Consider the following 23685-nt stretch of genomic DNA (forward strand, 5'->3'; position numbering starts at 1 on the left):
TGAGGTTGATTCAAAGCATTATGACTCAGCGTGCTAGTGATCGAAGGGAATGGACAAAGGTGATCCATCCAAACACTACAATTACGAAGCAATTGAGGCCAAGGTAGCGTATAATCACATGTATTCGTTTAAGAAGAAACCAAAACAAAGTTATTTGGTCACGAATACTGATGCTAGCCAGCTGGATTTTCCAATAAACGAAATGATGTTCATCATGCCACAATTCAAAGCAGCAGGAAATTTTAAAGAAAAGGATGAAGGTACACACATGAAAATTCGATTTCATGTTGTTCTTGCAAAAGCCCCTAAGGAAGTTTGGTCTTTGATAAAGATCAAGAAAGTTATAAGTGTGAAAAAGGATGTGGTGTTCGAAAACATAGTTCAGAACATCAAGTATGTGGTTGCCAGGGCAAATGGAAATATTTGCGAATTTACAATTGCAGATTTTCCATTAATGAACTTGTATGATCTTATACAAGTTGCATTGATTTTGAAAGATAAATCATTTTCGTATCTTCAAAACACTGAACCGGATGAATTCAAGCTTGGGGTTGCTCACATCAAGATTTTCATCGAAAATTATTATGAGTGCTTGGCACTAACAGATGTGGAGTTAGCTACAGCTAAAGGAATGGAAATAAAAGCACCAATGGCTCCTACGAAGACTCAAGCAGATTTGAAAAAGTATGATGATGGTGAAATCTGTTTGAAGCCTTTTGGAATGGTCTTTGCAGGAAAAGACAAAGCTGGAAGAGCTAAACGATTCTTATTCCAAGCATGCGAAGTGGAGAGGTATTCAACGTCTCAATATACGAACTTAATTGTTCGTATGAATCATTGTAGGAAGAATAATGAAGGAGATAAGAAAGAGATGAAGAAGATAATCTCCTGGTACACAGAGATTCGAAGAGTGTTACTGTATTCTATCACGCTTCTTACAAATTAAGGATTTCGACTATGATTACAAAGGGGGAGATTGTAAGGGTCGAATTGTTGTAATTAGTCGAAATGTATTTTGAACTCTTCGAATGTTTTGTAATCTATTTTACTGAGGCACTTTTATTCGAAGCCTAAGTGTCTATGCCTTAGTATGTTTTTTGTACGCTTTCAGTTCCCTATAAATAGGGATATTTACTAGAGTTAGATAAGAGTTTTTTACAGACCTCTCTTTGTACTCTGTAAACATTCGAAAGTGTAATAGAGCTGAAACAAGATTATATTTACATCTGGTGTTCAATCTCGCATTCATAATTGATTTCATACTCTGATTCGTTTTATACTTGATTCTTTGATTCTTCAGCATTGTCTGTGTCGACCAAGATTTTCAATTCTACAGTTTGTTTTGTAGTGACCCCTGTAACAGCATATACTTGATTTGCCACAGTTTGAACCTTTTGATAAACCAATGCTTTCTCTTTGAGTTTCTGTGGCTTGTCCTTTGACATGCGAGCGTATTCAACCGAGTTTTCAGATATAAGGGGTTTCTTACTCTTGGTTTTGCTCTTCATAAATTCAGAGCAATCAACCACATCTTCTACCGAAATTTCGCTCATCTCACTTTCCTCATCAAATTCAGACGTGTTTTCTATATTCATTTTATGTTTTGAAATTAATTTGGCGTTAGACGAGTCAAATGATTGAACGGTCTCAGACTTAATTTTTAACCTATCATTTTCATCTAAAATATTTTTAAGCATACACTTATGTTCCTTAGAGTCAATGAAGGTCTCTATCTTGTCCAGTCCGATTTTATAAGCACCGGATGTCTCTTCTGAGGACATTATGGATTCACATTCAGCGATGACCTCATCCTCCTTAAATTCAAGGAAGGGTAAGATCATCTTATGAATCTTTTTCCCTATTTCACAATTTAAGTGCAACTGAGCAATATTTGTATATAAGCATTTAGCAATTAAGCAAAAAAAATTCCTCTGTTTCAAAGATTTTAAATTGTCTCGTTGCAAATAAATAATTTCATCCCTAGCCCTATTTAACTCCATCTCCTTCAGCTCAATCCACATCATTCTCTCCTCACTCTTTGAAGACACCCTGCTGAGTTGGTCAGTTAGGTTAGAGTTCGCTAAGCGAGTTTGCATGATACTACCACTTAAGTTAGAAAATTTAAATTTTAATTCATTTAATTCTTCTTCATAATTTGTTACTGGAACTTTAAGTGATTCAAGGATGGATTGTACCTTTTTGATCAGCCGATCACAGTCGTTGATCTTCTCACTCACGGGCTTGGCTGCAAAACACTTGTCCTCATTCAGGTTCGGCTCCTTAAGCTCACTTTTGGTTGGAATTCCAGCAGTAACCATTAAACACTTTCCAGCCGAACCATTATCCCTTGCCACGTAAGCTCTCCCATGTGTGGGCTTTCTCACTTCTTCATCCTCAGAATCGGTTGACCAGACTTCAATGCCACCGAACTTCATCCTCATTCTCCTGCACAATCAAGGCATTCATTGAACTGTTAGTTGCCTTCTTTTTCTTGATTTCTTCCAACTTTCGCATGTAATACGCCTCATCATCGTCACCATCCCTTTTCTCAGCCATCTTCCTCAGCATGCAATCTTTGGCAAAGTGGTTCTTGCCATGACAGTAATTGCAGTCGAATCCAGAGTCTCCTGTAAGCTTGCTTTCCTTCTTGTCGCCATCCTTTTGAGAGGTTTTCTTCGTTTCTTCTTTCACCTTCTCAGAACTGTAACTTCCTTGCCAGTTTCGGTTCTTGTTGACGGGGAACTTCTTTCGTGCAAACTTCTTTGGCTTGGTGACCATCATTGCATATTCTTCGCTTGTAAGGTCACACTCAGACATATATGACTCCTCCTCTTCTTCTGCAACACTTTTGCCTTTTGAGACAAGGGCCAACGATCCCACACCTGAAGCTATCTTCGCCTCCTTGGTTACCACACTCTCATGGGATTTAAGTATACCCACTAGTTTAGCTAGCGAATATGATTTAAATTGTTTGTGAGCTTTCACCGTTGAAACCACTGCCATCCATTCTGGTCTCAAACCATTCATGAAGGTAACTTTTTTCTCAATCTGTTTTCTTTCTATACCATGCTTGATCATCTTGCTACGGAGATGATTGAAGCGATCGAAGGTTTGTATCAGTTTCTCTTCTGGTTTCTGTTCGAAAACTCCAAATTCTGAGAGCAACAAGGTTTGAATAGAGTGTTCTAGATCTTCATCGGTAGAGTAGAGTTCTTTCAACCTATCCCAGATTTCTTTTGCCATCGTGCATGAACCCACTAACCGAAAAGTGTCAGATTGTAGTGCGAATCTGATCATTCTCATAGCTTTCACATTACACAACACCTTTTCCTTTTCATCCTGTGGCATCTTTTCTACGTCCGCCACGAGCTGATTATATTCTTTTTGAGTCTTTACAGTCCTGTTCATTCAAGAGTGAACAAACGGCCCAAGCGTGATAGCTTCCCAGATGAGATAACCATTATCTTCAGATCCAACTACGTAATCTTCAAAGTGATGCGCCCACACTTCATAGTCTTGAGTGTAAAGAATGGGAACCCTTGTAGTGGATCCAATGTTGTTAGAGATGTTGATGGGATTTGTTTGAGAATCTTCGTGAGATATGGTGAGCCTTTCCTTAGAATCAGACCTATAAACTTGACATTAGGGTTTTATCAAACACAAGAGTTACCGTCGACAGGAAGAAGATGGCTTCTATATATTCGATAAAAGCGGAAACCCTAAAGAATTCTTAACACAGAAGGAATGTGTATTGATCACACAGTCTCCTGCTCTGATACCAATTGTTAGAACAAAGTTCTAGTAGGATCGATAGATTCTAAGCAGATAAACAATAAATGATGTAATGAAGAACACAGGAATTGGTTTAACTGATGTCGAATGATTAAACTTCAACACCTCACAAGAGCTCGATTAAGAACTTCGACTGTAGAGGTGTTTAGGGTTACAAAGCAATAATCACAATAATCACGACCGTATCTAAGGCATACATGCATGCACTATTTATAGCTAAACCCTACATAATAATCACGGATGGACAGGCCCATACCGGATATACAATATTAAGCCCATGACGCAACATAATATACCCAACAGGTTCTCTAGGAGCTTGAGGTTCGCTTGGACCTTTGGGTTCGCTAGGAGCTTGAGGTTCGCTTGGAGCTTTGGGTTCGCTTGGAGCTTTGGGTTCGATAGGAGCTTGAGGTTCACTTGTCATGGCTTTTGCAACTTCTTTGATTATCTCCTTCAGGTTTTCAACCTTGTTATCAGCTGCTTTCGCTTCAGAAACAATTGCATTTTCCGGTTCATCAAAGAGCCACATGTACTCTTCAAACAGGTTTGATATAGGAGTTGTGACTAGACCTATTTGGTTTAAGTTTCTTCACGTAATTGTCATAAAATGTGACATAATAGGTTTCTCCTATCTTCTTTGATCTTTTATTCAGAACCCTATATGTCTTGGAGGTAAGAGAGTAGCCAAGAAAAATCCCTTCGTCTGCCTTCACATCAAACTTGTTTCGGTTCTCTTTAGAGTTAAAAATGAAGCACCTAGAACCAAAGACATGGAAGAATTTAACATTAGGCTTGCGATTATTCAGAATTTCATACGGTGTGATAGAAAAAATCTTATTGAGTAAGGTTTGGCTCTGGGTATAACAAGCAGCAGAAATCGCATCAGCCCAGAAGTACAGCGGTAGAGAAGCGAAGTTGAGCATAGTTCGGGCGGCTTCGCACAACAAACGGTTTCGCCTTTCAACGACACCATTTTGTTGTGAAGTGTAGGGAGCGGAGAATTTGTGAGTTACTCCCTTTTCGGCCAGAAATTCTTCAAAGTCGTTGTTTTTTAACTCTATCCCATTGTCACTTCGGACATTTCTCACTATCTTTCTCAGCTTTACTTCCACCTGTTTTATGAAGTTTTTGAGTTGTGGAGTTGCTTATGATTTCTGTTTAAGAAAGAAAACCCAAGTGAAACGTGAAAAATCATCGACAATAACAAGAATGTACTTATTACCACTAATACTTTCTCTGGCTGATGGACTACACAGATCAATGTGTAGAAGCGCAAGAGGTTCGATTATGTTTGTGTTAACACGTGTGGGATGACTCTTCCGGCTTTGCTTTCATATTTCGCATGTAGGACAAAAATGTTCCTTGTCAAACTTTAGAAGCGGCAGTCCTCTCACATGATCACCAAGAACCAGCTTGTTGATGTCTTTGAAATTAAGGTGTGAGAGTCTTCGATGCCATAGCCAGCTTTCATCAGAATGTGCTTTCGTTAGAAGACATACAGCAGGCTTCCCTCGTATTGGGTTTAGATTTAATGGATACATCTCGCCTTTGCGTTGGGACTTCAACAGAATCGTCTTAGTTTTCTTTTCAATGATCTTGGATCCTTCATCATCAAATGAGACCTTCAGGCCAGTCCCTACTACCAATTGTGAGACACTTATGAGATTGTGTTGCAATCCTTCCACGTAGGCCACCTTTCGAATGGAAAAATCTCCATTCGTTATCATTTCATAGCCTTTTATTGTGCCATATGAGTTGTTTCCATACTTGACACAACCACTATCTTTTAGAGCCCGAAACTCCCTCAGCTCTTCCCTTCTCCCTGTCATGTGACGCGAGCAGCCACTATCAATATACCATTCGTCGTCGAACTGCTCGTCACTGATAACCTACAAAAATTAAGCAGATTTAGGAACCTAAAGTTGCTTGGGTGCACGTGAGCTTTTTACAGAACAAAGAATAGCAATAGAAAGATCAACCATATATGTTCGTGTTATTAAAGTGGTTTCGCCCTTCCTTTTGATGGTGAAAACATTAATTTTGTTAGCTTTTGATTTGTTTGAATCAGATTATGGAATTTTATTTTTATTCTTAACAAACTTGTTCTCTTGTTTCCTATTGTGAGCTGTCGTCTTCTTCATTTGCGTTTCATATTCTGAAACGAGCTTTCCTTTTCCCTTGATATCCTTGTTAGGATTTTCTTTGGTTGAGAATGAGGAGGTTGGGATTTAGGACGGAAACTGCTCTTTCGATTCTTGTCACTGCTAGATTTGAGACCGACATTGCTTCTTCGGTTCGTTTGACTACAGGATTGACACTGAGTGCATGGATCAAAGTTAGCCTTAGAAATATCTTTCGCCTTGTGATTGGACGCATTTTCTGTGCGAACAGAATCGGGGTTTTGGGAGTGCCAAAACTGCTTCCTTTCATTGAGATTCTTTTGATATCTCCTGTTTCGCTGGCGTTTCTGTTCAGCAAGCTGCTTCTGAGATTTGTGAATGTTTACATTTGGCTTTGGTCTTTCTGCACGAGTTTTTCTCCTCAATGAAGAGGTTTCACTTGTTGCCTTTTCAGGTTCACTTTGAATTCATTTAGTACGACTTGTGCTTTGTACATCAAAGCTTGTTGGCTTGTTGAGTGGTTCTGCCATGTATCTACCTTTGACTCTCCATGAGGTTCTTTCTGATAAACCAACAGTTTCATCTGTATTGTCAATTGAAGCGGACCAAAAATAATCATCACAGCCTCCTGCCTTGTCTTCGTTTACTATGGTTGTAAGTTCGGTGGTGTGTTTCTGAGTAACTCCTGTTGTGGTGTATACCTGGTTTCGTACTGTTTTTACCTTTTGATATACCACAACCTTCTCTTTTAGAATTTTGACTTTTTCATGGGATATCCGAGCGAACTCAACTGAATTTTCAGAAATAAGACCTTTGGTGGGTTCTCTTTTGACAAATTCTGAACAGTCAACCACATCCTCTACAGATATTTCACTCATATCACTGTCCTCGTCAAATTCAGATGTGTTGTCCACATTTATCTTGTTTTCTGAACTCAACTTGGTACTCAATGTGTCAAATTTCTGCATGGTTTCGGTCTTGATTTTTAATTTATCATTTTTGTCCAATAGGTTTTTAAGCATGTCCTTATGGTCTTTGGACTTGATAAAGGACTCGATTTTGTCCAGACCAAATCTGTAGGCGTCAGAAGTTTCTTCTAATGAGACAATCGATTCACACTTATAGCAATTTGCGTCTATTTCGTCTTCCTTTAATTCAAGGAAAAGCAAAATCATTTTGTGAATCTTATATCCAATCTCACAATTCAAATACAACTGAGTAATATTGAAATAAAGACGTTTAGCAATTAAGCAAAAAATGTTCCTTTGTTTCAAAAGCTTCAAATTATCACGTTGTAAATAAATTATTTCGTCTTTTTCCCTAATTAACTCCACTTCCTTCTACTCTATCCATATCCTCCTTTCCTCAATCATTGAAAATACCTTGCTGATTTGATCAGTTAGGTTAGAATTTTCCAGGCGATTTTGTTTTAGACTACCACTTAAACTCGAAAATTTGAATTTTAATTCATTTAAATCCTTTTCATAGTTAGTAACTTGTATTTTCAATGATTCGAGTATAGATTGTACCTTCTTGATCAATTGATCACATTCGTCTATCTGCTCACCCAATGGTTTGGCAGCGAAGCATCTATCTTCACTTTCCTTCGCCTCATCAAATCTGTCATCCATTGTGTAGCCTCTCATTTGTGATACTCATGTAGTCACCATTAAGCACCTTCCAGCAAACTCAACACTATCTCCCTTCACCACAAAAGCTCTGCCATGCGACGGCTTGCGGACTTCTTCATCTTCAGAGTCGGTAGACCAGACCTCTACTCCTCCGAACTCATCATCAACCAAGTTCTCCTGCACAATCAAAGCATTCATATAATTGTTAGAGGTTTTCTTCTTCTTTATTTCTTCCAGTTTGCATAGGTGATACGCTTCATCATCTTCTCCATCCTTCTTCTCGGACAACTTTCTCAACATACAACCTTTGGCAAAGTGATTTTTGCCGTGACAAAAATTGCAGCCATATCTGGAGTCACCTACAAGCTTGTTCTCCTCTTCGCTTCTTCTTGGTGAGGAGCGTTTTTAACCTCCTCTTTCGCCTTTTCGGAACTGTAGCTCCCTTTCCAGTTTTGGTTCTTGGAGGTGGGAAAATTTTTGTGAGCAAACTTCTTGGGATTGGAGATCATTAATGCATATTCATCATTTGTCATATCACATTAAGAGAGATCCAACTCTTCTTCTTCTTCAGCCATGTTCTTGCCCTTTGAGAGAAGGGCCAAAGATCCCATACTAGACACCATCTTCGTTTCCATAGTCACTACACTTTCATGTGACTTGAGTATTCCCACAAGCTTCGCCAACGAATAGCATTTGAACTGTTCATGAGCTTTCACAGTCGATACCACAGCCATCCACTCGGGTCTTAAGCCATTCATAAAAGTGACCATCTGTTCGATCACTTCTCTTCTAATTCCGTGCTTGATCATCTTACTGAGAAGATGATTGAAACGATCGAACACCTGAATGAGCTTTTCTTCTTACTTTTGCTTGAAGTCACCAAATTCTGAAAGCAGAAGTGTTTGAATTGAATCCTCCAGATCCTCATCGGTGGAATATAGATCCTTAAGCCTATCCCAGATTTGTTTTGTCGTCGTGCATGAACTGACCAGACAAAAAGTATCTGATTGCAAGGCAAATCTGATCATCCTCATAGCTTTAATGTTGCTCATCAGTTTGTCCTTCTCATCTTGAGGAACTTTCTCTACGTCGATCATCAGTTGATTGTACTCCTTTTGAGTTGTGATGAATTTATTAGTTCAGGAGTGAGAAAACGGACCCAAGGTGATAGCTTCCTAGATTAGATACCTATTATCCTCTGAACCAAGAACATAGTCTTCAAAGTGATGCGTCCAGACTTCATAATCTTGAGTGTATAAAATCGGGATTCTCGTAGTAGATCTGATGTTGTTGGATATGTTGATGGGGTTTGTTTGTGAATCTTCGCGATACATGATGACCTGTTTTGAATATCTGTCAAGAACCAGACTTACAAAGTTTGAATTAGGGTTTTATCAAAAACGTGGAACAACGTCAATAAATGAGATGACGGCTCCAACGATTTCAACAAAAGCGGAAACCCTAAAGAGATTCTTTCAACATAAGAGAAGCGTATGAATTACACAGCCTCCTGCTCTGATACCAATTGATGAGAAATAAATTCTTTATTATCGTTTAGATTCTTAACAGATTTAGACAAACATAATAAAAGCAAACAACACACGATGAATCGAATAAGAGCTGAATGATTAAGATGCTTCACCTCAGAAGAGCTCGATAAAGAACTTCGACTGTAGAGGTGTGCTAGGGTTACAGTACAATGAAGGAATAATAATTATCAAAAGCGTAAAGAGGACGATGCATACATGCATGTTATATACTAAACCCTAATGACAAAAACACGGCTAGACAGGCCCAGTACCGTGATAACTATGGACCGAGGTAACAGGCCCAATGACGCAACTCTTAGACCCAACTATATATATATATATATATATATATATATATATATATATATATATATATATATATATATATATATATATATATATATATATATATATGTGTGTGTGTGTGTGTGTGTGTGTGTGTGTTATCGATACTGCCCTTTCATTTAACTCTCAGTCGGGCCTATTCCTTCTATTCCTGGACTGTTGCCTATCATTAACAATTGATTTGAATGCAATCCCTTAAAATTAGGATGTAGTCATAGTAAAAAGGAAAGAAAATCTACTCCGACTTTAAATTGATTTCCCCACCGCTCCTTCTCTCTCACATTTCTCACACTCTGATGTGTATTTGGCAAATCAAGCTCTAACTCATACTAGGTTGGAGGAATGAATCAGTGCAATACACAATGCGTCTAAGGTTGCTTGGATCAATGCAAGTATTCAAAGGAATGCTCTTTTACTTATTTATCTTCGTATGACACAGCCTGGATAGCTATGGTTCCTTCTCTAAACTCTACAAAGATCCTTTTCAATGATGATGCCGTATTAAAATGGATCTAAAAACATATTCCCTCTTTATTCCTTCATCTTTCTATAACGCTTGTTTTCAAGGGTTCGCTTTCATAAAATCTGTCATTTTCAGTCTCAGGTAACTTCTCCACGACTTGAAGTTAAAGGACAAGAAATTCATGATGAAATACGTTCAGTTGGATCATGTGAATGACTTTCTTAAAAGGGTTTTGATGCTTCTGGATTTAGGGGATCAATTTCTCGACGAAACATCAATAAATATAGCACAAATCACATCATATGTCATGTTGGTTACTTCATCACACGGAGCACATCGTTCACGGGTGGTTAATTGTTGCATCCTGTAGTACAATCCATTGGGTCCTCATACAGGTAAGTTTAGCAAATGTGAAGTTGAGGAGAGAGTAAAAAATTGAAAATTTTACTCTAATATGACATTTTGAAATCTGGTTCCTCTGTTTAAATCTGCAAAAATCATTTTTAATCTTTTAATTAAAAAAAATATTATGTGTTTAGTTAGTTGATTATACCATAGTTGGGTTGATTATCTCTGGATTCACAGTTTGTGAGTCTGCATTTCTTGGCTTTATTTAGGTTTTTCTGTTTGCAGCTTCTTACACAAGATGGACAAGTTAATTCTACTATCATGGTATTACTGATTGGATTTAGTTGCCCAGATTACTTTGTCATGATCTGGCCAAAGAACAAATCCAGAAGTTGTTCAACAATGGGAAAATTTTTGTATCTTCATATGACAGAACATGGGTAGCCATACTTATTTATCCTTATTTCTTCTTTCATAGAGTTATATGTTTTGAATATATTTCTTTTTGTTGATGAAAGGTCCAATTTTCACTTTTTCCCCTTTTACAAACTGATGGGTATTATGAAAAACATATAAATCTTATGTGTGCATGCAACCGTAATAATTGATCTATGTTTTCTCTAATTGAACATACAAGTTGAACAACAAAATAGAAACCCTAGAACACTAGTACATTATCGTAAAATACAAATAGGGTTAGAAGAATCATACCTTGATTTTTTTATAGTAATAACAATGCAAATCCTTGTGTTGTTGAAGCCTGGAGAGGAAGCTTCACAAATGTCACGCCTCTGGTGGTTCACACCCAACACTAGCAAAGGAAAATGATTGAGAAGGAGGAGAGAGGCTAGAAAATTCAGTTATCCCTTCCAAAGAAAGAGTGGCCGAAAATCTTAGGGTTTAGGCTGTATATATCTTGCAGTCAGGAAACCCTAGATAAGCCCTAATCCAAGATTATCTTAAACCGGGTAATTATCCACTTTTCTATTTATCCACCGGGGATTATTCTAGAATCTCTTAGGCGTGAAGAAACTATCCATGCCTAATGGAGGGTTCTAGATTCCTCTTGTTCAACTATTGAACAATTACACTTCAGTCCCTGCACTTCAGTTAATTCCATTAATCCCAAAATTAATTCCAATTAATTTCTTATTCAATATTAATTAAATATTACTATTTCTAACTAATATATCATTCTCATAATATATTAACAAATCATTTATTTTAATTTATTAATAAAATAATAAATCAATTTCTTTCTCCAAAATCATCTGTCCAGTTGCTAGTTTTGAGGGCAACCCAAAAGGACAGTGCTACTATAAATTCAAGTATATACCAATTATAATTATGGGCTTAGACACCTAATCCAACACAAGCAACATGAATTCATGTAATATTTTTCTTTATGAACCTATATTTGTTGCTCTTCCGTTTTTTAATCATTTCCCAGTCAATCTCATCTCCTCCCTCTCTTCTTGTCATGTACTTACGTTGTTTGGCTTCATATCTGCTCATATCTAGGCAACAACAAATCAAATTTTGGTGTTTGTGTGTTTCTAACTTTAATGTTGGACAAAGTTTTCTCATATATTTTTCAGGAAACAAATTAACTGATATAATATGTGCTTGAGTTTCCATCATTCTCTCCGTGGGAACAAGGAAATGTCAGCTCGAAAGAAAGCCTTTAATCAAAGTAAGGCCATCTTACAAATACACTTTCCGCTTTCTAGGGTTCTTTATCAGGTTTAGTAACCACTAATCATTATGTAAGTTGATTCTTTTTGAGTTTTACATTAACACATATTTGATGTTGATTCTTTTAACATCAATGATTTGAGTTTATGGTTTTTACATTAGCAAATTCCCAATGATTGACTATGGTGAAATTGACAAATTTATCCTTGCAAGTGTTGTTGTCCAGTCAATTACTAAATAAATGGATGAATCACATTTTTTATATGTTTACAATTTATATCATTTTTTATTAGGCCCTTGGAAAATCACTCCCAATCATGTTTTGGGGGAGTTTAGAAAAATGGCAATAATTATCATATTATAGATACATGTTCCTTTTCAAATTTTGTCCTTATCTGGGGTTTTCTGATGTTTTTGTTTCATGGTTCAAGTGAATTAATTAATGTTGGGATCAACTTTGCAAAAATCAGCTATACTCAAGGACTAAATAGTCATTTCACTTAGAGAATGACCAACAACAACAAAAAAGCATTCGATAAAAATCAAATTTCCAATAGAAAACTAAGTCTTTATGTAATTGTAGTATTTCACTTAGGGGGGTTCTTAGTTAAAATTATGAATCTAGAATAAGTTGGTTATTTCTTTGTTTGATTGAAATTGCTACTTACTATGATCAATAAATTGCATAATGGTTGCAGGTTTTTGGCTTGAAAATCAAGATATACACAAGACATCTATTATTTGTAGTTAAGATAATTCATGTTGGGGAATACCGTAGATTGGTGATGTTAGGCCAACTGAGAAATCTTACTTCTGTTTATTGCTTGGATCTTTAGCCTCAAAAGTATATCGTTATTGTTGGTGAGATCTTTAAACTTCATTGCTTGTAACGTCCCAAAATTAAGACCAAAAATTTCAATTTTTAGAATAATAAAACCATCTTTGAAAACATATTCATAAAAACATAATAGAATCAGAGTATAATCAAAACATCCAAATACATCAGAGTCAAATAAAATGTGGAACAATATGGTGTGTGCGATGTGGTCACCTTGAGCTCTTCCCCTTTGATAACATAAACTGAAAACCGTAAGCACGAAGCTTAGTGAGTTCCCCAAAACACCACATACCATACATATCTACCATACAACTGGGCCATTGCCCAACAACTTTCGGGCCCCGCCCAGCATCGAGCCCTGCTCGGGACAGATCTGTTCATATCTTGAGATGGGCCCCGCCTCATCACATCCATCAAGGGCCGCCTGACATTGAGCCCCAACCGGTATACATATAGACACATAAACACATGCACTAATCACTAAGACAAATAGCATCCAATACATTCATCAGGCCCCGCCTGGCATCATTCCCCGTCTGGTATACATATCACATACAACACATGCAAGTGTCACACATACAACTAGCATCCTATCTCAAATGTCCCAAAAATTAAGACAAAAAATTTAGGTTTTTTTTATATTAAATAGACCATCAAGCCAATCAATATCATAAAACCATCATGAAAATCAGAGTGTGTCAAATAATATCCAAGTACATCAGAGTCATACAAAACACAAAACAATGTGGTGTGTGCAATGCAATCATCCCGAGCTCTTACCCTTGGAACCAGAAGTACCTGAAACATAAACTGAAAATCGTAAGCACAAAGCTTAGTGGGTTCCCCAAAATACCACATACCATACATATCAAACATATAATGGGCCCCGCCCATCATTGGGCCCCACTCAGCATCGGGCCCTACACGGCATCGGGCCCCACTCGACATCGAGCCCCGCTCGGAATTGATCTGTTAGTCATCAGGCCCTGCCTGTCATCGGGACCCCTAGGTATACATATAAAATAAAAACATATAATTATATAAACACATGCAATAATCATAAAGATAAATAGCATACAGGATAGTCATCAGGCCCCTTCCGGCATTGGGACCCGGTCGGTATACATATTAATATCATACACACAAGAGTCACACATACAACTAGCATCCTAATCATAATATGCCATGGGTCGAAATTGGTGCCTTCGACCCGCTAAACACAGTGAGGAAACTCACCTCTACCTACTGAATCTCTCAAATAAATCTTGGTCTGCTGGTCCGGAAAATCACTGCGCTAACATCATCAAATAATATCCAATTAATAATTGGATCTCGACACATAACCAAGAATCTAAGTTACTTGGCAATATCCAGGGTAAAAGACCATTTACCCCTTTTCTTACATACCCCAAAGCCAAGGCCTAACCCATTTGCTCAAAAGGCCCAAATTCCTAAATGGAAGCCCAAGGCCTAATAAAGCCAACTTCCAAATTGGGCCAAAAAATCATCATGGACCTAATCCCAAGAAATTCAATAGTCTATCCATGGCCCAAAGTCAGAAGTTCAAAGGCCCAACAAGGCCTAAACCCTAAAAGCCCAAAAAATGGCCCAAATTCGAGGAAGTCAACCCAAAAGTCAAACATCTGAGTATGTTGGGCGTACTCTGACTTACGCTTGGCGTACTCCTTCCGGGGCCAGTACGCTGAGCGTACAAGCTGAGTACGCCCAGCGTACTCTGCAAACAACCAACCCAACCCATTAAGCATTTATTCGGTTAAGCCAACATGCCAAACTCTCAATCTTATTCTAGAAGGTGACTTAACACGTAAAGTTGGCAACTTTACACGCATGCATGACTTAATGGGACTCAACACTAAAAAAGAAGCTTAATAAGAATCTTAACACTTGCATGAACCAATAACACTCATAAAGATTACATTTTTATGGATAAGGGACCTCAATGGAGCTAAGATCTAACATCCCAAGTTGATGGAGTATCCCTTACTCCCGAACAAAGGTTAAAGGACCCAAAAATGCATAAACAAGGCCCTAAACTAGATCTAGCATACTGGATCATCAAGTAGGGAACTTTATACCTCAAATAGCTTGCAAAGATGATGATGAGTCTGGATGTACAAGCTCAAGCTACACTAAGGCAATCTCCAAGAGTTCTTCTTCCTTCAAATCACCACAAACACCACCAAAACTCACTTCCAAGCTCCAAAATCATAAAAGGCACTAGAGTTTCGTTCTTAGGGTTTAGGGGAGTGGATGCTGACCAAAAGATACCACCAAGGCAACATAAGTAGCTTAAATAGGGCCCAACGTATGTGGGTGCGATCAATCGAAGAGCTAGTACGCTAAGCGTACTAGCTAGCTACAAAAATGTTATGAATTAAGCATTATGGGTCAAAAGGAAACATATCAGAAGTCGAATGTTACAATTCTCCCCCAACTCTGGGTAGTACTCCCTCATCTCGTCCTCTGGCTCCCACGTCCATTCTGAACCCTTGCGATGCTGCCTCTGAACTTTCACCAACTCAACAAGCTTGTTCCTCAAGGTTTTCATCTTCCTATCAAGAATCGACACTGATATCTCGATAAAATTCAGGCAATCATCCACATGAATATCCTCCAATGGAACCACCACGGAGTCATCCACAAAACATTTTCACATCTGAGAGATGTGAAACGTGTTATGGATCTGACTAAGCTCCTCGGGAAGATCCAAGCGATAAAGAACCCGAACCACCTGGGCCAAAACCCTTAAAAGACCGATGTACCTAGGGCCCAATTTGCCCCTCTTTTCTGAATCGGATGACACCTTTCCAAGGTGACATCTTCAGGAGAACCATATCCCGAACCTGGAACTCCAGATCTGATCGTCGCTTGTCAGCATAGCTCTTCTGATGACTCTGAGCTGTCTAGAGTCTACCACGAACTTGTTGAATGAACTCAGTAGTCTTGAGTACCACTATGGTACTATTGGATTAGGTGTCTAAGTCCATAAATATAATTGGTATGTACTTGACCCGAGAGTAGCATGGTCCATTTGGGCAATTTGATAGGATGGACTTTTGAGAAGAGGTTATTTATGATTTATTAATATATTATAAGTTCTAATATATTAATATAAAATCATGTTATTTAATTAGTATTCATCAAGAATAAATTTGGAATTAATTTAGTGATCAAAAGAAACTAATTAAATTAACGGTGACTGATTATGTTAATCAGTGATATATATATATATATATATATATATATATATATATATATATATATATACACATATATATATATATATATACATATATATATATATACATATATATATATATATATATATATATATATATATATATATATATATATATATTGTTTGGGCTATTGATCCATGATGGGCTAAGTTTATATAAGTATCCATGAAGAGTTAGACCACATGAAATATGGATCATAACCCAAGTGTATAGATTAGGGTTTACCAATGAGTCTTGGATTCCTACACTATATATATATGACACCCCTTTGGCCTAAAGTTGGTTGAAGATGTATTCTTGGAGAAGCATAGCCGAATTTTAGTGCTCCATATTCTCTCTCAAAAGTCCTCCATTTGTTCATGGTGTTTGTGAACCATTTGAGGCATCACAATTGAGGTGCTAAGTTCTTAAAGGCCAAAACTACAAGCTACAAAAAGGAGGTAATTCTATAACTCAATTCTATGTTGTTTATGTCGATTGTATGCTAATTGTAGGCTTCATGCTTTGGAAAAAACATTGCATGTATAATTAGAGAAAACATAGATCTAAAGCAATTAGGGTTGTATGTGCACCATGTTGGATTAGTGTCTAAGTCCATAACTATAATTGATATGTACTTGACCCGACTCGGCATGGTCCATTTGGGTTGCAGGGCATCGGAACATTTGGATAGACCGTTTATGAGGAAAAGACATTTTGTGACATATTAATATATTATAAGTTCTAATATATCAATATGAAATCATGTTATTTAATTAGTATTGATCAAGAATTAATTTGGACTTAATTTAGTGATCAAAAAGAGACTAATTAAATATATGGGGATTGATTGTGTAAATCATTCATTCTTATATATGTGGGCTTATGATCCAAGATTCCTTTATGTTGGGTTTAACCCATGTGGTGATCCATGGATACTCCATGGAGGTTAAAACCCATGGAGCATAAGGAATGGGTAAAGTCATGAGTTACATGGTGTAACCCTAATAGCCACACTATATAAGAACCCCTTTAGTTCAAGAAATAGGCACTAGTGATACATATTTTGAGGGCTAGCCGATTTGAACATGTATGTCTTCTTCTCATGGTTATTCCAAGAGTTCATGATGTTGTGTGAACCATTTGAGGTGTCACACTTGGGGCACTAGGCTCTCAAGCTTCATGGAGTCAAGCAACAACAACAAGGTATGTATTCTATCTATTTTAGTATGCTAGTATCAATGTTTTGGTATGCTAGTTAGGATAATACCTTGGATAATCATATTTGCATGTATAATAGAGAAAACATAAATCCAAAGTATTTAGGGTTGCATGTACACTTAGGAGTGTTAGAATGCTCAAAACCCATCACACCATAGGATGTTGTAGTATACAAAACCCAACAGTGGTATCAGAGCCTAGGATTGTTTTTTGTTATATTTGATGCTTGCTATTTTTTCAAAGTTGAAAAAATCGATTTTCTGGCCTCTGACTGATGAACTCGCCGAGTCCACTAGCTGACTCGATGAGTCCACTCAGTAAAAGGGTAACTCGACGAGTCATGATTGTGCACTCGACGAGTTGATGCCTCTCGTTGTAGAATTTCAAGTTTTGGCCAGAATCGGTTTAGGATCATTACCACAAAATGTTTTGTAATCATAAAAAATGTATTTTCTGATTTGGTAATGATGATCCTCATCCAATTAAAGGACAACTGTCAAATTTTAAGATAATAAGATAATTATTTGTATTATTTGATATGAATTTCCATGCCATATGAGTTAGTTTAGATCATAAAAAATTACATAATAATTTTGCTTGATAAAATTGATCTTAAATGTTTTTTAAAGTCCTCCATAACTTGTCCTCAAGTTGTGGAACATGAAAAGTTTTTTCATAAAAACCACATTAACTCATAAGTTATGGAAAACCAAAAGGTTTTAAAGAGTTACAAAACTTGTCCTCAAGCTTTGGTATTTGAAATGTCTAAAATTATGAAAAATTAACTCTTGTAATTGAAATGTTTCAAAAGATGCAACTCTTAGGTTCATAACTTAAAAAATTAATTAATAAGTTTTAATTTTGAATTTTTAATAACCTTGTTGCTTTGAATAATTCAATTACACCTTATGGACTTTATTAAATTAATTAAAGTGGTTAATCAAAAGAGAAGTTTAATAAATCCATAATAACATGGTTTAAGATTAATTAATTAAGAGTATAGTTTAATTAAAATATTAAACCACCAAGTATTTTAAATGTGTAAAATACACCCTTATACTATATAAAATTAAAAGTTTAATATATTATATATGTATAAGTAAAAGGTCAGTCTTACCGTTAGTAGGCCTCATTCACGAAGCCGTCTATAAGGGGGTATAAGGTTACCACCTATAAAATGGTTGTTTAATGGGTGTTCACTCTCACCCACCGCTTCCTTAACTGGTGGAGGTTCATTAGCCGAACGGGTAGGATAGGACATTAATTCTCATTAAAAGTATAATGAAAATTGATGAGAAATAAATTCTCTAAGATCGTTTAGATTCGTAACAGATTTATACAAACACAATAAAAGAAAAGAACACACGATGAATCAAACAAGAGCTAAATGATTAATACGCTCCACCTCAGAAGAGCTCGATAAAGAACTTCGACTTTAGAGGTGTGCTAGGGTTACAGTACAATGAAGGAAATAATAATTGTCAAGCGTACAGAGAACGATGCATGCATGTATCTTATATACTAAACCCTAATGACATAAACACGGCTGGGCAGGCCCAGTACCGTGATAACTATGGAGCGAGGTAACAGGCCCAATGACGCAACTCTTAGACCCAACAATCTCCTCCTTTGCGTCAATTGAGGCGAGAGATCATTTCGGTTGAGTGAGAGTATATTTCTTCACAATCTTGAATAGCTTCGGTATGATGGCAGGAAGAGTTTGACGAAAGTCAATGTACCACCGAAGCATATCTGAAAAAAAATTCTTATCAGCATCACTGTTTTGCTTACACCTGTGAATGATATCAAGAATGTGCTCCAGACAAGAAGTGGAGAACAGGTGTTTATCATCAAGAGCAAACAAGCACTTTTGGCCTTCGGCTCTGGTGAACATGACTGTGTGATACTTCGGGTCGATCCTACCCATCTGCATCTTGTTAACATCGCTTTCCTTCCCAATTGGTCTGATTGTAGGCTTCTTCCTTAAGGCAAAGGCGATTTCTTGATCCATCTTAGCAACCTCATGAATGTAAGAAACTAACATTCGCTTGATGTGATCGATGATAGGCTCATACTGCTATTGATCAGTTAGCAAAATGTTGTTCAGGAGGATCCAGTCATGTGCATTAAAGTTCGGCAGATCAGCAAGGGAGATCATATGAACCGAGTTATCAGAGCCTCGGGTCACTTTGCACTTCACATTAATAAAATTCCCCGTTGAAGTTGGTTTCATTACCTTGACTGTTGTGATCTTTTGTGCGCTCCAGGTAGAGTATTGTGGTTGAGAGAATGCGAGATAATAGTCAATTAATTCTCGGTCAACCTTCGGGTCAGGAGACGGAACAGTGGCGATTGGTTCAAAGCAATGAAACACAAATGCCTTTCGGGTGATAGGCATGTCGAATTGAGAGTCTCTCGAATTTTCACGATCAAACAAGATGACCAATTCAAGCCAGTGACTGCTAGGAGACTCGATTGCTACATTTAAGAGTTTCTCCAATGTCTACAAAGGAAATAGAGTTTCTCTACTCTCCAATGCATCATGAGCTTCTTTTCATTTTCTTTCTCTCTCTTCTTCTTCTCTTGCGATGCGAAGATTTTCGTTAAGCTCTCGATCACGTTGCTTTCTTTTGAGAGCATCTTCTTTAGTTTCTTCCTCATCACTATCCCCGACTATATTTTTGTTTTTGTCCTTCACACTAGAACCTGAAGCTTCATTATCCTTCGGTTCAGTGGTGACTTTCAGTTGTGCATAGATTTGAACAGGTTTGCTTGTTGAAGGTTGTGGGGGCTGATTTTGAATTGCTTCTCCCCCTTGTTTCGGAGGGACAACGAGCTCCGGAACACCTTCTATACGGCTTAACATGTCAATAGCAGGTCTTAGCTTCTCAGCTAAGTGTCGTCGGACGGTGAGAGTAAGAACCGAATCATGTGCCTCTAGGAGATTAGACAAAAGAGAGCGCATATCACTAACATAGCTTTTGATGACTGTTCTCTCAGAATTGATATCATCAATTTCCGTGGTGGCCTGATTGAGCTTCAAGGTCTGAGTTTTGAGCTGAGTAGTGCGACGAACCAGTTCATCCATGATCTTGTTTTCAACAGCTAACTCAATTTGGAGTTGATCAAGACGATCCTTGACTGAAGATACGAACGCTGCATTATCAATTTTAATCCCCGTTCTAATGCTTTCAAAATGATTATGCTCCTCTTGAATCGTAGTGGTGAGATCCTTAATCGTAGCATTCACCATATTGGCATTCTTTTAAGCGGCTGCCTAGAGAGAGTCCAAAAACACTTGAGCATCTGAAATTATTTGTGCGACATTTTCGATAGCTTTCTGACAAGAAGAGGTAGAAGCATCCACAACTTTAGCAGCTTTGTCAATTGAGTCCTGATGCTCTTTGACCAGAGTAGAGAAAAGGGCCTTGACCGCTACTACTGAGAATTCAGTAGTAGAAGAGGAAGATGCAGAGTCAATCAGCCTGTCAAGTTTCTCGTTAAGATCCTTTCAATGTCGTTTCGTTATAGGAGCATCATCATCATCATCACTCTGAACTCCGTAGGGGCTAAAATAGAATGGAGCAATGATGATAGGAACATAGTGAGTAGGAGAGTAAGGATGTGTGTTTCGGTTACCATGATGAGCCGATGAAGGTGGAGGTGAATCTCCTCGGAGCGAACTCTCTTCTTGAGAATGTTCACTTTCGCTTCACTCTCGTTCGGGTTGTTGGTCAGAAGGAACATACTCTGAATCACTTGAAGACCGAGCCTTTTTCTTGGGTGCCCTCTTCTTGATCTTTTGCTTCTTATGAATAGAAGTAGCTGCTTGTTCTGACTTTCGCTTTTTAGGCGTAGCAGCTTTAGATGATGGTCCTTCCTTCTCGCTTTTTCGTTGATCAGCCTTCTTCCCTCGTTTCACTGGTTTATCAGTTGCATCCAGCGAGCTTTGCATCTCAGAGGTTAGCTGCCTCGGTTCCGTAGGAGGAAGCTTCTTGTATTCACGAATGAGCTTGCTTTCCCCAGAAACACACTTGTACATAGATTCAGGAACTGAACCGATGAACAGAAATTTTGTTGGATCGGAGACAGTGATCTTTGTTATGTGAAAAGTGGCGATTTATGACTTCAAAGAGTCGGCCATCACTGGAATTTGAAATTTCTCCATTGCCCATTGAGTAACTAAGGTCCAAAACCTGCCACATGAGATTTCAGAATAACAAGAAGTTGAGTTTAGGCTTTGTACCAGTTGAGACCAGAGAATAGACCCATAGTCCATGTTGATCCCATGGTAAAGACCGTACAGAAGAGTCATGAATGCTTTGCTTGCCCCGTCAGACCCTGCAACCCTCTCCGATATGCCCTTGAAAAGAAGTGTAAATAGACCATTCCATTGTGGAGGATGGCATGACTTCTTGAATTTCGTCACTGTTGTAAGAACTTCTGTGTACCCTATATCGTAAAACATGGTGAGAAGCTGAGTCATGTTGATCGATTCTGGGTTGATCATGGAGTCGTTGATGAGTAGCCCTAGCAATGAGCGAAACCTAACCTTTGAAATCGAAGTCTTCTGATAAAAAATCTCAAATAAAATCCTTTCCTTAGCTTTTTCGTAGGAAGCCGATGAATAAATTTGAGACAAAAGAGACATCGGAACAGATTCAACCTTAGTGAGGGCAATCACGAGTGGTGAATATTTGAGACATTCAGCCACCTGAAGAATGTAAGGATCATACTGATAAGGAGAGAGTTCGAGGATCAGGTTTTGATTTGGCTTGATGGTGAGAAGCGTGGACTGTGCGCTTTGTTCTTGAACGGATGATGAGTCAGCCATTGTTGAAGCTTGAAGTGAAGAAGATGAACAGTAGACAAAAATCGTCGTTTTAATGCTCGAGAGGATTTTTTTAAGTGGTAAAGAAGTAAAACTGAGGTGAGAAAACCCTTTATACGATTACCATGAGAGAGAAAAATCCGGAGTTATGATTGCACGATTTTTCTGAAAGGACGCCTGAAAAAGCGTGATTTGACAACTGTTACCCCGAAAAGTGTGGCAATTGTGTCAGGCGGCATAAGAAAAGGAAACAGTTCAAATTCGCGCGCCTTTTTAAAGTCTTATCCATTCACCGCCTCTTGAATTTTAAAACTGTTCAAATTCCCTCTGAAATATGAACTCACCCTTTCGCTTTCATTGGTATTGACTAGCCTTCGCTCCCAAACACAGTCTAACATCATAACGCATTGAACCGAAACTATAGATCTGAGAAATAGCCATTACAACCATGATTAAGACTTGTGGAAAATCAAAAAGATCTTCGTGCAAGAGTGTGCCAAAGAAAAAGGAAATAAAACAAAGTATTTGTGGGATACAAGTGATGTCAATTATGACACAAAACAGTGGATCCCGGGCACAAATCTCTTCCTTCAAAGTCAAGAGAGACTTAGAAGTGTCTGTGTGGTTTCCTGTTAAAATACGATCATATGCTAATTAAGAAGCATTGAAAGGAATCTTTTCTGTATAAGGTTATTAGGGTGGCTTTCGCTTCAATCGAACTATGGAACTTGATATAAGACCGAAAGTTGGATGAAGTACTTGTGAGACCGGTGAAGCCTATAAAACAAGTAGGTTTGATCAATTTCTAGTGACTTGGTGAAATTATAGAAATCTCAAAAACAAAAATATACTAGATCTTTTGGGCAGAAAAGTCTTGGTGTTAGCCAATTTCATAAAGATCGCTCAAAAATAAAACGAGATTTCTTGGTACCTCCTACTAAAGTGGTTTCGTTAATACTTGGGTGAAAGCTAGAACGTGTGATTGTTCACCATCAATTCATTGTAGGTGTTGAATTTTGGGTTTCACTTAGATCGTGGTTGACGAAAATAAGATCACAAACACAAATGTTGTGCAACCATAAACCTCAGTGGTAAATTTTGAGAGTCTCAAGGGTTACGATTATGAACCGAAATGTGATGAAGAAAGTGCGAAGGTGGTTAAAGAACCGAAAGTACCTCTGCTAAATAGTAAAGACCGAGCAGAAAACTCTTAACTCAATATGAGAAGAGTAAGGGAGCTCATGATATGAGTGATTTTAGCAGCCTTATGGGGAAGAAACAATTGGTATATATTGAATCAGTAAGGCTTCACTTAGAGTCGTCGAGGCTTTGGACAACATGCAGCAGCATGCTTCTAGGGTCACGTAGCTAGTACTAAGATAAGGAGTGTTATACCTGCCCCAGCTCCATCAGTTGAATTCTTCCAAGAGTCCTTTCAGGTGATATTTTTGGTATTTTTATTTTATTTAGGAAAAGAAACGAAATAAAACTAAACACAAAGTAAAATATTTTTGATCATTTTGATTTTTCTGAAAAAAGAAATAAAAATAGAAAAGAAAATATTTTTGGATTTTATGATTTTTCTGAAAACAAATAAAAACAGAAAAGAAAATATTTTTGGATTTTATCAAAA

Source organism: Lactuca virosa, chromosome 3, assembly GCF_052849685.1.
Source record: "Lactuca virosa cultivar CGN04683 chromosome 3, Lactuca_virosa_CGN04683_v6, whole genome shotgun sequence".
NCBI classification, from domain to species: Eukaryota; Viridiplantae; Streptophyta; class Magnoliopsida; order Asterales; family Asteraceae; genus Lactuca; species Lactuca virosa.